We start from the raw sequence: 19,003 nt of genomic DNA, 5'->3' as shown, positions 1-19,003 counted from the left end.
TGCGACCCTGTGGACTGTAGCCCACCAGGCTCCTCAATCCACGGAATTTTCCAGGCAAGAATACTGGAGTGGGTTGCCATTTCCTGCTCCAGTGATCTTCCCGACCCAGGGATTGAACCCGGGTCTCCTGCATTGCAGGCAGACACTCTACTGTCTGAGACACTTACTGGAATAGAATAAAGTATTATAAACTCTTTTGATCTTTCATCCCTAGTAATAAAATATATTTAGCATGTACTACAGATTTATTTGTAGCTTTTATACTGTACTAGCATATTATATGGAGAAGGCAATGGCACCCCACTCCAGTACTCTTGCCTGGAAAATCCCATGGACGGAAGAGCCTGGTAGGCTACAGTCCATGGGGTCGCTAAGAGTCGGACACGACTGAGCGACTTCACTTTCACTTTTCACTTTCATGCATTGGAGAAGGAAATGGCAACCCACTCCAGTGTTCTTGCCTGGAGAATCCCAGGGACGGGGGAGCCTGGTGGGCTGCCGCCTATGGGGTCGCACAGAGCTGGACACAATTGAAGCGACTTAGAAGCAGCAGCAGTGTATTATATACTTATAAACACAAAAGGATTTATAATAAAGAGATTACATATGAAATACATAGAATTTCATATGTGAATTCATATTTTAAATCATTCTGTCTTTTCCAATATCACAATATTTGTTTTTCTAAAAATTATAAATATATTTTAAAAGAGCCATATTAGAAATGGTTATATATTATAAATTTTACTTCATATTCATATTCTGTCAAGTAAGAAAGTCCTACCAGATTGATTATTGAAAATTATTTGCTTTTACTTGCTTTACCTTTATTGCTTTCAATCTGTGGGTTTCTTTTCTGAAGTAGTTGAGGCCATTTTGAGTGTGGGGTTAGTTAAGCTAGAAAGTGAAATCTCCAAATTCATGTCTCCCAGCGTTAGTGAATGGAAAGATGTCAAAATATTCTAGACTCTAGGAAACTCACTCTTCTCTCAAGATATCACTAGGAGGTGACATTTGACAGATGTGCCAGTAAAATGATAATTTAGATATAGATATTTTAAATATAAGTTCATTTAAATAAAGGGTGGAGATCAAGAGGGAAGCATGTAGTATTTAAACATATGCCATTTAATAAAATAGCTGTATACCTTCTTTCATAAGCTCAAGCATATGAGCTTCAATAGGTATATGATTGGGGTGGCATAATCATTTGAATGGTGTGAGAGCTCAGGGTGGAACCAAAGGCTTTACATGAGATTAAGAGGATGTCATTGGAAGGACTGATGTTGAGGCTGATACTCCAATACGTTGGCCACCTGATGCAAAGAACTGACTCATTGGAAAAGACCCTGATGCTGGCAAAGATTGAGGGCAGGAGGAGAAGGGGACGACAGAGGATGAGATGGCTGGATGGCATCATCGACTCAATGGACATGGGTTTGGGTGGACTCCAGGAGTTGGTGATAGACAGGGAGGCCTGGCATGCTGCCCTGCATGGGGTTGCAAAGAGTTGGACATGACTGAGTGACTGAACTGAACTGAAGATGTCAGTAGTTCATGTAAAAGTGTAAATAAAGCAGGGGTTTATTTTATATTTATAACCTATATTTATAGATTATAGCTTATATAGATGTATAGATTATAATCCTTATTTATAAATTATAAAAGGACTTGGACCTCTGTTGCCACCTGGTCCTTGAACATATCACAGGCCAAGGTTTCAGTCTAATCTCTGGCATTTAGAAGATGTATATTACCTTGGCATGTTTTAAGCCTTAGTTTTCATATGTGTGCAAATGGGGTATCATCCTCATAAGTGCATGTGTGCTCACTCACATCTGACTCTTTAACCCCATGGACTGTAGCCTGCCAGGCTCCTCTGTCCATGGAACTTCCTAGGCAAGAAGACTGGGGCGGGTTGTCATTTCCTACTCCAGGGTATATTCCCAACACAAGGATCGTACCCACGTCTCCTGTGACTCCTGCATTGGCAGGCAGATTCTTTACCTCTGAGCCACTGGCATGCCTAGCTTTCTCATGGGGCTACACAAAAACATTAAATTATCTGAGTAGATTGTTTAGAGCAGAACTGAGGGCATAGTAAAGTGCTCAGCCATCGATATTGTTGCCATAGGCAATGTAGCATGGGGTCAGACTGCCTGGGTTCAGATCCCTACCCCACAGGGAACACCCATGAACCTGGATCCCAGCACTTAACCTCTCAATGATTCATTTTCCACACCTGTAAAGTGGCAATAATGATACCTACTCTACAAGATTGTTTTGAGGGCAAAATTCAAGTAGAGTACATAGAAATAACTGCCACCTGCCACTCATTTAGTAAATGCTAAATACATGTTTGCTATTATATTACTAATGTTTTAAAAACCTCCAGTGTTACCAGCCTAGGAGGAAAAACATTCTCTTATGTGGTTTATCATAGTCTCTCTGCTCTCTCTCTGGTTACATACAGTGGTATTTGTGCTATTACACTTGGAATGTTGGTTGTGTGTATTCAATTATCTGCCTGCTTTTGACCAACTAGCGATCTCTGGGCATCAGTGTGGAGGTCTGCTCGTATCTTCAGTGCTGAGTAGCCCCTGGTCTTGAGTCATTTGTCCTCTTCCATGAATAGAAAAGTGACCCAGGTTTGGAAAGTGAACCAGGAAAATCCCACAGACTGACGTTAATGCGTTCTTATTTTCACCCTCCCCTTAGGCACTTTTGCTCACAATCTTCCACAGCACACAGCCCCTCATTATTTCTACAAAAATGATCATCTCTGTAGTATTTCCATTAATGCTCGTATCTTTTACTGCCCTGCTCCTTCTTCACCTCTCACTGCCATTCCTCTCAGGTGGACACGCACACACGCACACACATGAACCCTCAGACTGAGAAGCTCCGGGGACCTTGCTGGGTCTGCTGAGATGACCAGTGCACACTCACACCAAGTACTTCACTTGCTCTGGCCTCTGTCCTGGATATATTGCTAAATTATTTCTGTCTGTCTGACATGTCATATTATACACGGTTGCCTATTTTTTCATTTGAAACCTATACTTTTAAGTTCTGAAATACTAAATGCATACTTTAAAAAGCATTCGTATTTTTTCTTGATACAACCAAGTGAATGTGTGTATGTATGTATGAGGCTTCTCTGGTAGCTCAGTGGTAAAGATTCCACCTGCCAGCGCAGGAGATGCAAGAGACACAGATTTGATCCCTGGGTTGGGAAGATCCCCTGCAGAAGGAAATGGCAACCCATTCCAGTATTCTTGCCTGGAAAATCCTGTGGAGAGAAGCCTGGCTGGCTACAGTCCATGGGGTCACGAAGATCTGGACATGACTGAGCATGTGTGTGTGTATGTAATAATCTGCATATATGCACATCTGCGTATATACAACTTCTTGAGCATTGTGAAAGTGAGTATGAGTGACTGTCTAGAGGGAGGAGGACGGGGTAGGAAGTGAGGAAGAAGGAACTTCAGTAACAAAGGACTTAGCTCTAGAGCTTTGCACCCTGTAGTGTCTCAGCTCTTTGTCTTCTCCAGGTCTGAGTACCCACAAGTATGAAATAGTTGCCTCAGTGAGAACTATGTATAAGGGTGTGACCCTTTATTGTTTCTCTCACTTTCTAAGAATGTGATTTCTGAGTTACAGGTATATTGCAGACCTTCAAGTAATTATTTTTATTCTTCTCTGTCCTGAGCTGTGTTATCACCCTTTGGCTCTCCTCTGCCATTGCTGTATCTCCTCTCCTGTTTGGCTGTGGCTCCTGATTGCTCTGGCAGGAATATGCGCAGCTTTAGCTAATTAATTGCTTCGACAGAGCAGTAAAGTGTACTTACCTAGAGTGCACTTGCAGCAGGCACTATGGATTTATTAGCAAAGAGTTATGGATCTCGATTCATAGCTCATATATGCATATGCACATTTGAATTAGAATTTTTTAAAGTTGTATGTTAATAACCCCTCAGCAATAACAGGTCTTAAGACCATTATGAATGTTGAGAACTAGATACAGCAAGGTTTAATTGTAAAAATGAAAAGATGACATATGATTTAGCTGTATGTGTTTATATGTAAAAAGCTAGTTATTTAGCATGGGGCTCCTTTTGCTTCTGTCACCACTTTAATAAGCACGAAAGCATATCATCCTTTAAGTGCAGAGCACACTGTAAGGATCCTATCTCAAAACACACTGATGCAATCTTGAAAGTGCATTTCTACTGCGCTCTATTTTTGTTGGTGTTAAAAGCAGCAAATAAACTCCCAACTTGAGAGCATCTTCAATACAACATGCCCTTTATTTCTCCATACAAGCCAGATTTCTTGGCCCAGAAGAGAATGTCCTCTCTTTGGCCGATGTGAGAAGGTGATAGAGGCATCGTGTAACAGGCATTTTCCATGACCATAATGTGGCAGCTTTTCTCCCTGTATTTTTAATCTGCTTTCTTGTCAGCTGTGCAGCTCCTTTCAGCCTCTTCCAAGTTCTTCTCTCTGGGGTCTGAGGTGGGCCGACAGAGCAGTTTGACTTCAGTGTGACAGCTGGGAACAGACCCAGCATGGATACTATTATTTTTGAATCACAGCTCTCTCCTGCTCAAGCCTCTCTAAAGGGAAACATTGGTGTGGGTAGCATGATTCCTCACCACTTTGTGAAGACCATTTTCCCAAGTTTGTCTGTATTTATGGCTCCTTTTGTTCCTGCCCTCCCTCTCCGATCCACAGTCTTTCCTTTTTTTTTTTCAACCACAGTCCAGTTATGGGAAACCCTGATTTTCACCATCCTTCACTTGGATGTACTCATTATAGCAACAGAACAGATGCTAGAAATAGAAGTCTGAGGATGAGATACCTAATTACCGAGTTACAATAAGAATCTCCAAAATGAAACAGAACACAGAGACACTTTGTACTGAGCTGTCTGTTGGACATTTACCCAAGTGAAGCTTTCGTGCAGTTGTTTTTTTGTATAGCAAAGCCTTGCATTTCTCTGTGTGGTGCAGTGGAAAAGTGTGCACGCTTTCTTTCAAATATCTGTTCTGCTGACTAGCTCCATTTCTTCTTCTTTTCTTTGACATGTACCTTCATATTAAAGTATACAACATAATGATTTGATATATGTATATATTTTGAAATGATTGCCACAGTAAATTTAGTTAACATCCATCACTTTACATAGTTACCGACTATGCCTTTTTTGTGATGAGAACCTGAAAATCTATTTTCTCAGCAGGAGGGTTTACTCTAGTCACCATGCTATACAGTAATTGCCAAAACTTGTATATCTTGTACCTGGAAGTTTTGCATCTTTGGTTTCTTCATCCACTTTCCCCACTGCCTACCCCACTGCCTCTGGCCACCTACCAATTTGTTCTGTTTCTACAAGGAATTTATTTTTTACTCTTTGATTCCACATATAATTGAGTTCTTACAGTATTTGTCTTTCTCTGACTCATTTTACTTAGCATGATGCCCTTCAGGTCCATCCATATTCCTGCAAATGGCAGGATTCCTTTCTTATGGCTGGGTAGTGTTTCTCTCTGTGTGTATTAAACACTTAGGTTCATATCTTCAGTCACTCAGTCATGTCCAGCTCTTTGAAACCCCACGGACTGCAGCACGCCAGACTTCCCTGTCCATCACCAACTCCTGGGGCTTGCTCAAACTCATGTCCATTGAGTCGGTGATGCCATCCAAACATCTCATTCTCTTACGTCCCCTTCTCCTCCCACCTTCAATCTTTCCCAGCATCAGGGTCTTTCCCGATGAGTCAGTTCTTCAATAAGGCGGTCAAAGTATTGGAGTTTCAGGTTCAGCATCAGTCCTTCCAATGAATATTCAGGACTGATTTCAAGATTGACTGGCTTGATCTCCTTGCAGTCCAAGGGACTCTCAAGAGTCTTCTCCAATACCACAGTTTGAAAGCATCAATTCTTTGCTGCTCAGCTTTCTCTATGGTCCAACTCTCACATCCATATATTACTACTGGAAAAACCATAGCTTTGATTGGACAGACCTTTGTTGACAAAGTAATGTCTCTGCTTTTTAATACACTGTCTAGATTTGTCATAGCTTTTCTTCCAAGGAGCAAGTGTCTTTTATTTTCATGGCTGCAGTCACCATCCGCAGTGATTTCAGAGCCCAAGAAAATAAAATCTGTCACTGTTTTCATTGTTTCTGCATCTATTTGCCATGAAGTGATGGGACCAGATGCCATGATCTTAGTTTTCTGAATGTTGAGTTTTAAGCCAACTTTTTCCACTCTCCTCTTACACTTTCATCAAGAGGCTTTTTAGTTCCTCTTTGCTTTCTGCCATAAGGGTGGTGTCATCTTCATATCCGAGGTTATTGATATTTCCACTGGCATTTTGATTCCAGCTTGTGCTTCATCCAGCCCAACATTTTGCATGAGGTACTCTGCATATAAGTTAAATAAGCACGGTGACAACATACAGCCTTGACATATTCCTTTCCCAATTTGGAACCAGTCTGTTGTTCCATGTCCAGTTCTAACTCTGGCTTCTTGACCTGTATACACAGTTCTCAGGAAGAAGGTCAAGTGGCCTGATATTCCCATCTCTTCAAGAATTTTCCAGAGTTTGTTGTCATCCACACAGTCAAAGGCTTTGCCATAGTCAATAAAGTAGAAGTAGATGTTTTTCTGGAACTCTCTTGCTTTTTCTATGATCCACAGATGTTGGCAATTTGATGTCTGGTTTCTCTGCCTTTTCTTAATCAAGCTTGAACATCTGGAAGCTCTCTGTTGATGTACTGCTGAAGCCTGCTGCTGCTGCTATGAAGTCGCTTCAGTTGTGTCCGACTCTGTGCAACCCCATAGACGGCAGCTCACCAGGCTCCCCTGTCCCTGGGATTCTCCAGGCAAGAATACTGAAGTGGGTTGCCATTTCCTTCTCCAATGCATGAAAGTGAAAAGTGAAAGTGAAGTCTCTCAGTCGTGTCCAACTCTTAGCAACCCCCATGGACTGCAGCCTACCAGGCTCCTCCATCCATGGGATTTTCCAGGCAAGAGTACTGGAGTGGGGTGCCATTGTCTTCTCTGCTGCTGAAGCCCAGCTTGGAGAATTTTGAGCATGACTTTGCTACCGTGTGAGATGAGTGCAATTGTGAGGTAGCCTGAGCATTCTTTGTCATTGTCTTTCCTTGGAACTGGAATGAAAACTGACCTTTTCCAGTCCTGGTGGCCACTGCTGAGTTTTCCAAATTTGCTGGCATATCGAGTGCAGGATTTGAATTTTGAAATCTTAAGGTTTGAAATAGGATTTGAAATCTTTTAGGATTTGAAATAGCTCAACTAGAATTCTATCACCTCCACTAGCTTTGTTCATAGTGATGCTTCCTAAGTCCCACTTGACTTCGCATTCCAGGATGTTTGGCTCTAGGTGGGTGATCACACCATCATGGTTATCTGGGACATTAAGATCTGTTTTGTATAGTTCTTCTGTGCATTCTTGCCACCTCTTCTTAATATCTTCTGCTTCTGTTAGGTCCATACCATTTCTGTCCTTTATTGTGCTCATGTTTGCATGAAATGTTCCTTTGGTATCTCTAATTTTCTTGAAGAGATCTCTAGTCGTTCCCATTCTATTGTTTTCCTCTATTTGCATTGTTCCCTTAGGAAGGCTTTCTTATCTCTCCTTGCTATTCTTGGGAACTCTACATTCAGATGGATATATCTTTCCTATTCTTTTTTGCTTTTCGCTTCTCTTCTTTTCACAGCTATTTGTAAGGCCTCCTTAGACAACCATTTTGCCTTTTTTGCATTTCTTTTTCTTGGGGATGGTCTTGATCACCTCCGATACAAAGTCACAAACCTCCATTTATAGTTTTTCAGGCATTCTATCAGATCTAATCCCTTGAATCTATTTGTAACTTCTACTGTATAATCAAAAGGGACTTGATTTTCATTATATCTGAATAGCCTAGTGTTTTCCCTTACTTTCTTCAATTTAAGTCTGAATTTTGCAATAAGGAGTTCATGTTCTGAGCCACAGTCAGTTCCTGGTCTTGGTTTTGCTGACTGTATAGAGCTTCTGTGTCTTCAACTGCAAAGAGTATAATCAATCTGATTTTGGTATTGACCATCAGTTGATGACCATGTGTAGAGTCTTCTCTTGTGTTGTTGGAAGAAGGTGTTTGCTATGACCAGTGTGTTCTCTTGGCAAAACTCTGTTAGCTTTTTGCCCTGCTTCATTCTGTACTCCAAGGCCAATCTTGCCTGTTACTCCAGGTATCTCGTGACTTCCTACTTTTGCATTTGAGTCCCCTATGATGAAAAGGACATCTTTTTTTTTTTTTTGGTGTTAGTTCTAAAAGGTCTTATAGGTCTTCATAGAACTGTTCAACTTCAGCTTCTTCAACATTAGCGGTTGGGGCAATAGACTTGGATTACTATGATACTGAATGGTTTGACTAGGGAGACTACACCCAAGTACTGCATTTCAGACCCTTTCATTGACTGTGAGGGCTACTTCATTTCTTCTAAGGGATTCTTGCCCACAGCAGTAGATATAATGGCCATCTGAATTAAAATCACCCATTCTGGTCCATTTTAGTTCACTGATTCCTAAAATGTCTATGTTCACTCTTGCCATCTCCTGTTTGACCAATTCCAATTTACCTTGATTTATGGACCTAACATTCCAGGTTCCTATATTTTGTTCTTTGCAGCATCAAACTTTACTTCCATCACCAGTCACATCCACAACTGGCTGCTGATTTCGCTTTGGCTCCATCTCCTAATTCTTTCTGGAGTTATTTCTCCACTCTCCTCCAGTAGCATATTGGACCCCCTACCGACCTGAGGAGTTCATCTTTCAGCGTCGTATCTTTTTGCCTTTTCATACTGTTCATGGGGTTCTCAAGGCAAGAATACTAAAGTGGTTTGCCATTCCCTTCTCCAGTGGACCACGTTTTGTCAGAACTCTTCACCATGACCCGTCTGTGTTGGGTAGCCCTACATGAGCTAAGGTTCATGTCTTAGCTATTGTAAATATGTTTCAATGATTTTTTTTGAGATAGTGATTATGTTTTGTTTTTCAGCCATGTACCCTGAAGTAGAATTGCTGTATCATATGGTAGTTCAGTTTTTAATTTTTTGAGTAATCTCTGTAATGTTTCACGTATATATTTCTTTTTGAAAGTATAAATTCCTCATTTACCTTCAGAATGATAATAGAGTCCTACCTCACAAAGCTAGTATGTGGATTAAATTAAATCCATCCACTTACCCAAGTATTTATTGGGAACCTATTTTGTGACAGGCATACAAGTGTCAGATGTAATGATTAGGAACAAAAAAATCTTTGGGGCAAATAAATAGAGAACAGTAGCGATGTGTGCTCCACACTGTTCTGAATCCTTATGTCCCAACTCATACAATCCAGAATAATCCAGAACTTCAAGGCACAGGCATTATTCTCCTTAACCTATAAGGTGGTAAAACAGAGGCATATGGAGTCTTAGTGACTTAATCAAGATTATGCAGTTAGTAAGTGGAATTTTAGTATACAAACCTAAGCAGTCTGGCTATACCACTCAACCTCTGAAACACTGTACTAATAATAAGGAAAATTATGCTAGAAGAAAATGAATAAGAAAGTAAGAGAAAGGAAGTTTCTAACAGCAGCATTTGAGTTTGAGAGAGAGTGTAATTTCTAAGTGATATAGTAGGTATTCAGTCAGTTTTAGACTCTTTCCCTGATTTTTGGTAGGTTGAGTTTGGTAGCTTTTGAGCTTGAGTTTGAGATTCTATGCAACATTCCATATGTCAACAAAACTAGGGTTGGCTGAGTTATTTTAAGTCTATCTCAGCTGGTGAGCTGAGATCACTCAGTGAGTTTAACTTTCCTTCTTTCATCACATTGGAGCCTGTATTGCACATTTCAGTCATGTACTTCGGGCCCATTCATGCTTCATCTTTGTTCATTTTGGGGAGTTCTTGGAGAGCCTGTAGGACTGGCAGGTCAATTAGTTGGTGGATGTAGGCAACGATGAAGAATATTTTTCAGTCTGAGGAAACATTTTCTGGTCCACTGAGCTTTTGAACTTATTTTGAAGGATAACTTGATTTAATTATAAATTTGGGAGAGGAATAACATGAGCAAGTCATCTGTTGTTTTCTGAGGGATAACTCAGGTGGCAGTCCAGAAGGGAAGAAAGATGGAAGCCTTCCCTGAGAAAGGGTCTTCTGAGAGATGAAAAGTGGGATGCTGGTTTCTCTAAACCGTGTCATCTGGTCCCCAGAGTCTGGGGGTGATGTGACACAACTTTGAAAATCATAGAGTAGAATCAGTGATCAGTTAGTCACTTGCTCTTCCAACAACTCATTTATTTTAGCTCCTGTCAACCAAGACCACAACTTTTTTTTTTTTGTTTCTGTTTCCTTGTAAAATTTGGTTACATACAGGAAGCACTGCACTTTGAAAACAATATTGCTCTGTTTCTAACATCTCAGAGTTCTGAGGAAACATTCTGCTTTTGACCATCACCTCATCAAGCTCTATTTTACTGCATATGGAATTTCATCTTTATCACTCAGGTTCTATTACATTTTATTATCTTTTTAAAAAATATTTTATCTTAAAAATTGCTCACAGTCAGCCCAATTCCATGGAGCGGTGACCTGACAAAATGTTCACATATGAGCATATCTTCATTAGAATTGTTGGCTAAAAACTCCTGAGCTTCAGGATAATTTTGAGTGTGAGGCTGTGATGCTGGCATCCTCCTTAATGAAGGTCATCCACCTGGGGCAACGGGCCAGGTAGTCCGGCTTTTGCAGTCACTCCAGTCAAGATCATGTGAAATCCACCTGGATTCTAGTCATTCAGAGAAGCGACTCCATTCCATTTTTATAACGGAGTGTGAATTTTCAATTGTGTGGACAGAAGGAAGACCGGCTCTAGCACGAAAGCATCTCCTGTGTCTGATTAGACAGGTGGTCTGCGGCACGTCCAGATTGAGTCTGTGGCTTGCTCAGTCCCAGCTTTCCTGTGGAGAGATGGCTCAAGTGTGGGGAAATGGAAGAGAGCCATGTGTAGAGGTGATGTTGCTATTTTTACTGAGCCCTGCTGGCAGATGCCTTCTGCCTCGTCGAAGGGCTCCAGGAATGGCTGTAGTACCTCAGCAGCCCGCTAGGAGGCACCCTTCCCCTCCTGGCACTCATGCCAGATTCCAGATGGTCGCTTGTGAAATTGACCTAACTCCCTGCCCAGCTAAGCTGTGACCAGTCATGGTTGCCTCTGTCAAATTTATAGCATTTTCTACATATTAATGGGTGTTGATTCCCTAGTGAAAAAAATAATATTGAGTTATTTTTAGTTTAACTTAATAAATCGGCTTCTACTTACATTTTACCTTCAGCCACACCATCGTGAGAACGTGTCTTTCCTTTGAAGCTGAAAGTCTTCATCTGATTTCTGTCTTTTCACCTGTAGCAGCCACAACACTCACTGCTTTCCATCAGCTTGGCCACGTATGGGCTTTCATTTTATTGACTTGTGTTGTCAAGGAGGGGAAATCTTCCCCCGAACCCCTTCACATTCTTTTGTCTGGTCTAATAAGCAAATTGACACAAGACACATTAACAGAAGGGAAAAAAAAATGAATTTATGTGCATAGGGGTCTCTTAAAGATGGGACCCCGGAAGTGACTAAAGCAGGCAGTTTATATATTATTTTTCAACAAAGAAACAGTTGTTTGTGAAGATTTAACAAAGGGGCTTGTACTTGAGGTAACAGACTAATGAAGACATGACACATGACTAAGGTGGTTCATACAGCTTTCTTAGTCTTGAATTCCATAACTCAGGAGATTCTGTCTTCCTGCTACAGAGATGATGTTTTCACATGGGAGAGTTATTTCCCACTTTTGAGGAAGACAGGGGCCGGGGTGGGTGGAGCTCAGAATGTATTTTATGTGATTTTCCCCACCAGCTATTTCTCAAGTAACTTTAGTTCGAAATAATCAATATACCATTGTGGCCTACATTGGAGCAGCCTGTTCTGAGCCCTAACATTATATATACTGTTTTGATAACTAATGAACTTGTTTTTGTCCAGAGCATGACATCCGGTCCCTCATCCATCCCTAATTCTATCATCCCATCATCTCTATTCTGGCTCTTCTGGGCCCCTGACCTGAACTGGAGACTGCGTGTAATCCTGTATGTCATGCATTGACCTCTAGCCTGTCCTAAACTCCTTGAACTTGTTTTCACTCCTGCTTTCTGTTGCTCAGACCGAGATAGGTTTCTTCACTCACGATCTGAGTGTGCTTTGTATAGGGACACCCCCAACCTGTATGGATTGGTCTTCCTCCCATGCCCTACCCTAGCCTGCCGTTATCAGTACTAAGAGTCCTTGGCATTTGTCTCCTGGTTTCTTATCCCAAGTGGTGGTCCTGGAATGGGTTAGTACTGGAGAAGACTCTAGAGCCATACTGCTCCAATTTGGCTTCCAGCTTTGTCTTCCTCTAAGCCCAATCTGGGTAAATCACCCCCATGTTCAAACACCATGAATGACCATTAGAGATGTCATTTTCCCTTGGCATTCACAAGTCTCCACAATGTCGTCATTACCTTTTTCACTAGCCACATATACGCTTTCTTTCCCCCACCTGCCCCTTATGTTTTCACTGTTTCTCCTGCCTGAATGGCAAACACTGGCTCTATTAAAATGCCAATAATTTCTAGATTTTCAAGGACTGTTTCAAAATATACGTATGAAATATCTCTATTCACCTAACAAAGTTTTACTTCTTCTTCATTGGACCTATATACTACTATTGTCTCCAAGACTTTAGCCGCCTGATGCAAAGAGCTGACTCATTGGAAAAGACCTTGATGCTGGGAAAGATTGATGGCAGGAGGAGAAGGGGGTGACAGAAGATGAGATGGTTGGATGGCATCACTGACTCAATGGACATGAGTTTGAACAAACTCCAGGAGATCGTGAAGGACAGGAAAGCCTGATGTGCTGCAGTCCGTGGGGTTGCAAAGAGTTGGACATGACAGAGCGACTGAATGACTCCTGCCATCACACTCACCATAGGCTGCTTTGTTGTTCATTCATTTTGTTATCTACCCCTGCTTTTGCAGAGCAGACACTCTTGCCATACTTGGATTCCCATTTAATTTGTAAAGTTCCTTAAGTTATGAGACAATGTCAGTGTCATCTTTAGTCCATTTGTACTGACTGTGCTTAGTTAATTTTCCACAGTAAGTGTAGTCTGAAATGAGATTTGCTTAAGGTGGGCTGCCGACTAGTCCTCTTGAAAACAACACTTGTAAGGGAGTGTGGAGAGCAGGACTGTGCAGAAGGAGAAGTGGAAAGCCTCAGCTGGGCCCACAAGGAGCTCTGAGGCTTGGACAACATACTGTTTTCCCCAGATTGAGGCAGTGAGGCTGGACTTTTCTACCCCCGTGTGGACCGGTCATTGGATGCAGCAGGCATCCAGGAAGGAAGAAGCAGATCCCTTTCACCCGGGCAGTTCCTAAGGAGGCCCTCATTCTTAGCTGTCAGCAGCCAACATGCCCAACAGCAACTGGGGGAATGAGTGTTTTAGTGTAGGGGCTTCACAGGTGGCGCTAGTGGTAAAGAACCTGCTTGCCCATGCTAGAGACGTAAGAGATGCAGATTCAGTCCCTGGGTCTGGAAGATCCCTTGGAGGAAAGCATGGGAACTACTCTAGTATTCGTGCCTGAAGAATCCCATGGACAGAGGAGCCTGGTGGGCTACAGTCCCTGGGGTCACAAAGAGTCAGACACAGACACAACTGAGGAACTTCGCGTGCACACACGTATGCAGGGGCCTTTGTAGCAAACGATAGCAATTGCTGCACTAGGTAGAACCTTGTACATTCAGAGCCAAGGGTCAGTAAATATTTGCCAAATTATGTTTACAGTGATTCATAAAAGCCTCACATCTTCTAATAAAGTATATGTAAATAGCTAAAGTAGTGGCGATTTTATTAATGCACCTGATTAGTGCAAGGGACAGTTTTGCTGAGCTATGACTATTTGTTGAAGTAACTCTAGGTCCGAGTTCTAAAAAGAGCCCCAGGCTTCTCTCCCAGATTAGGAGCTGTAGCCAGCAGTTTTTAGGCTCTAACCTTCCCATGATAGGTATTTGAACCCCTATATTTTGTAAATTAAAGTCATTAATTTTATCTACTTCACTTATATTGGCAAGTTTCTGCCCTTCTGAGTTATTCTTAAGCTGGCTGATATAATGTTGATGAAAAAGAACAAATGCCCTTGAACTTCATAGCTCCAGAAGCTCTAGGACTTTATGAAGCAAACTTCATTTACATAAATTTGACCATGACCTACAGAGGCTGTAAACAATCTCCTGTTACTCTGCCCTCCCTTATTTTCCTTCTCTATGAGAAGTATTGTATCATTTTTCATGTAATAGCAACAGTTGCTTGATTTCTAACTTAGGTCCCAAATCATACAGATACATTTACAGAGAAAGTGATACTTATTTCTACCATATGTTTTGACCTTTGCAGTGGCTATCCTGTTGCCTCACTAACCTGATATCTGATTACACACCCCACTGGCACTAGCGTGCCCCACCCACCTATCCAGCGGAGGATCCAGATTTTGTGAGACTAAAAGACTCGGGAATTTGGGGCCCCTCCTTTAAAAAAAAAGAATAAAAATCCACTTTATCTTTGATCATTTTATAAAACTTCTTGTGTTGGGGGTCTCCAAGAACTTCCAGGTTTGATGATATGCTAGAAGGACTTACAGCTTCACTGCTATGATTTATTATAGTAAAAGGATCCAAGGAAAAATCCAAGAAGAGGAAAGTTTCATTAGGCAAAATCCAAGGGAAACCAGGTGCAAACTTTCAAGAGTTCTCTCCCAGTAGAGTCACAGGACATGCTTAATTCTTCAAGGAACAGATTGTGACAAGTGGGAAATATGCCCACCAGACAAGCTTCTTAGAGACTCAGTGCCGAGCTTTTTATTGGAAGCTGGTCATGTAGACATCCTCTGTCCAGCGTGTACCCAAATCCCAAACTTGCAGAAGGAAAGCAAGTGTTCAGCACAAACCATTTTGTTTCTATAAGGAATTTAGGTACAGTGAATCACTCTTGTGTATGGGATGGTGGAAACTCTCCTGAAATCTAATTTCCCAGATGTCAGCCAAAAGCCAACCTCACAAGCAGGGCTTTCCAAGGAGAGGGGTCTCAGGCCCATCAGGATAACTCTTTCTTGGACACATATAAACATTTGAATCCATTGATAGGGTTACTTTCAGGGTTTTGGAAAGGGCTGGTGCAAGTGAGGAGCCCTTGAAGCTGAAGCTTCATTATCTGCAGTGGTAAGTGCTTGTCTGGTTTCAGCCTTACTTGAAATACTTTAAGTACCTAAACTCACCAAGTTTTTGCTCTGTGCTGGCCTTTGCATGTACCAGTGTTTCATCCCGAATCACTGTTTCTCCTTTCTTCACCAAACTCCTGTTCCTCTTTGAGCTTTAGTCTATATGTCACCTTGTCCTGGAAGTTTGTAGACCCCATGTTCTGATTTACATTGCCTTCCACAGTGAGCCAGAGTGCCTTCCACAGTGAGGGAACTGTCCTCTCCTTAGCATCATCCTTTGCATAGAGTATCATAGTTACTTTATCACTTCCTTCAATGCCTTATGAGATTTTAGCTTCTTGAGAATTAAGCCTGTTTGTTTGTTTTTTCATTTGTACTCCCATGCCTAGCACTGTACCTGGCATATAGTAGATTTATATTAATATTTGTTGAATAATATAGTTACTAATATTGACCATAGCAATGCAATTAGTCCTCCATTGGAGAGGTGTGTGTATATATTTGGCCGTACTGGGTCTTCATTGCTGTGGGTGTTTTCTCAAGTTGTGACAAGTAGGAGCTACTCTCTAGCTGCGGCGCACCAGCTTCTCTTGGTTGCTGAGCACGGGCTCTGGGGTGCGTGGAGTCTAGCAGTTAAGGTGTGAGGCTTCAGCTGCAGTTCCCGGGCTCTAGAGCACATGCTCAATAGTTGTGGTGCACAGACTCACAGACTTAGTTGCCCTACAGCATGCAGGACCTTGCAGGATCAGGGGTTGAACCCTGCATGGGCAGGTGAATTCTCTACCACTGAGACACCAGGGAAGTCCCCCTCCATTGGATATTAATTTAAATTTTGGGTTAAATTTTGAGATGTATGTTCAACAGCAGTTCAGTGTAACTTCTAACTTCTGTCCTCAAGGCTCTAAACCTTGTGGAAAACCTCTAGACACTCTTCCTTAGCAATACATAATCAATTAGAAGCAGAAACAGAGTCAGGGGAGAGTTATATGACCCATATAGACTTGCTAATGAAAAGCTTGGGTAGATATTTGTAACTTAAGTAGGCCATGGAAAGGAAGCCGCTTGATGATTCTCTTTTTTGGTAACATTTATTCTTAATGTCTGTGCATATAAGCGTGATATCTTAATTAACATTAATCAGAGGTACGTTAATTTTATTAGGTTTTCAGAAAGCTCTGAAGCCTGTTATTAAAATAGGCATTTTAATAACAGCTTTGTTGTCATCCTTTTAAGACACATTTCAAGATCTGCTGTAACTCTAGCAGACCCACTGAGAATCCTATGACTCAAATATATGTCATGCGTTGCTTCTGTAAAACCGAAGTATGGTGATGGACTAGGAGGCCTGGTGTGCTGCAGTCCATGGGGTTGCAAAGAGTCAGACATGACTGAGCAGCTGAACTGAACTGATGGTACTTTAAAACTGCCACTGTTGGCAGAGGGAATACATGCACATACTTGTGTATTCATTCATATACGTAAGAGATAGAGGTGGAAAGAAAGACAATTTATTTGTTAGATACCCCACAGGCAGACTCTGTGAGAGATGCTAAGGATGGGGTTGCAGGGAGTAGTGTCTCTAACGCCCCAAATTTGCTGCCAGCAAACATGAGGATTGAAAATACTTTCTCGAATCTACTGTTTATAGTTTCAGTTGGAAATGGTTCATCCTGAAAGAACTGCTTACTGAAGGAGATGATGAAAGGATGGGGATTCAGCAGCAGCAGCACAAGAAAGTTCCCAGGAGCCGGGGTATTAGAAAGTTGAGGCAGTTGTCATGCATCTTAGCTGGAAGCAGTGCCTCCTCCATCAAGGGGGCCATGAGATTATAAGCTGCTTGGCTGGAGAGGAATGGAAAAGAGATTTGAGGTGGTTGACATTCCAGAGGGTCCTTTTCATCTGTGTTTGTTTCAAAGGCTTTCTGTTGGCATATTTACTGGATTGAAGGTCTCACTAGGCAGTTTATGAGCAGATAACTAAACAAAAAAGAAAGGGAGAGGTGGAGGAAGGCAAATAAGTTAACCCACCCCATGCTGCTCCCTGTATTGTATATGCTTTGGGCAGAACATCCGAAGATGAAAAAAATGGATCATTTAATGTAGTTGACGTTTACAATGTGGAATTAACAGATATTTTTCCTTTACAGATATTTCTCAAGTACTTTAAGACCTCACTTAGGTGGAGTTGTTCTCACATGTGAGATGGTAGTCCAAACAAATGAGCCTTCTGCCTTTAGGCTTGGCCCCTGAAATGTCTGTCAGTGTAAGGGTAAATCTGGAATACAGAGATCTGAATTCACCCTTCGACTCGGCTCCAGCTTTGCAATGGCTAACAGCTTTGCAGCGTCATCCTGCACGCTTTGCACTCTTTCTCTTTTGGTGAGCTCCTTCCTAAATTGGGGATCATAAACCATGTCTCTGATATGGTCATGCAAATGTAGTATGGGTTTAGTGGGCACCTTGTAACTATTTACTAATTGAGTGCCTTTAAAGCTCTTACTGCATAAGGCACTTAGAAAGTACAGAATTAATAGTAAGTTGTCTACTTTGTTAAATGGAGTGTACTTGAGACCTCTTAAGCCTTGATGACATGGAGCCATCATTTTGAGTGTCAGTTTCTGTTTTTTGTGCTGTAACACAGTCAGGAGCCTTCTGTATTGCTAGAATACATTAGGAGAATTTGTGTGAAGGCATAAGCGTACATGCACGCCCACACATACCCTGTGCTGTTTTGAATCTTTGAATCTTTTCAGTGATTATTCTCTCACACATGCATTTTACTTTTGTCAAGGCCTTTGTATCCATCTTCTCATTCTTCTATTTTGCTGCTTATATAAGCTTCTTTTGGATCAGAAACCATATAAGAGGCTTGATAGAAATTTAGATCAGCTCAGCATGAGCAGTTTCACAGGAAGGGTGAGAGGATCCTTGTAACTCAGGCTGGTGAGGTTTTGTGCATGATCCATAAGATGTCTAGTGGATCTCTCTGTGCCCTTTTAAAATAGATTTAAAACATCTCATTGACGCAGGAGCTAAGTGAAGTAAAATTACAGAGTTTGGTTTTCTTATTGCTAGTGTAATTAACATCATATGCCATATTTAAAAATTCATAATTCAGTTACATTTCATTATAAAAGGTAAGTTTAATTATGGGACATAACAGCATTGAGACTAAGTTTTATTTTGGATTTTTATCTATGTGTTCACCAAATCCATTTTTGCCCTGTCCTCCTTTTTCTTTAATTTATTTTTAACTGAGGGGTGATTGCTCTCCAGTATTGTGTTGGTTTCTGCCAAGCATCAGCATGAATCAGTATACAAGTGTCCCCTCCGTCTTGAGCCTTGCTCACCATCCTACTCCTCTAGGCTGTTACAGAGCCCCAATTGGAGTTTCCCGAGTCACACGGCAAATTCCCATTGGCTGTCTGTTTTATGTATGGTATGCATGTTTCCAAGCTACTCTTTCCATGCATCCCACCCTCCCCTTCCTCCCCTACTCCCACCGTGTCCGTACGTCTGTTCTCTTTGTCTGTGTCTCCATTGCTGCCCTGAAAATAGATTCATCAATGTCATCTTTCAAATTCCATATATATGTGTTAGCATATGATATTTGTTTTCCTCTTTCTGACTTAATTCACTCTGT

The sequence above is a fragment of the Bos mutus genome, chromosome 9, assembly GCF_027580195.1.
Source record: "Bos mutus isolate GX-2022 chromosome 9, NWIPB_WYAK_1.1, whole genome shotgun sequence".
NCBI classification, from domain to species: Eukaryota; Metazoa; Chordata; class Mammalia; order Artiodactyla; family Bovidae; genus Bos; species Bos mutus.
Note: the sequence above shows the minus strand (reverse complement) of the source record.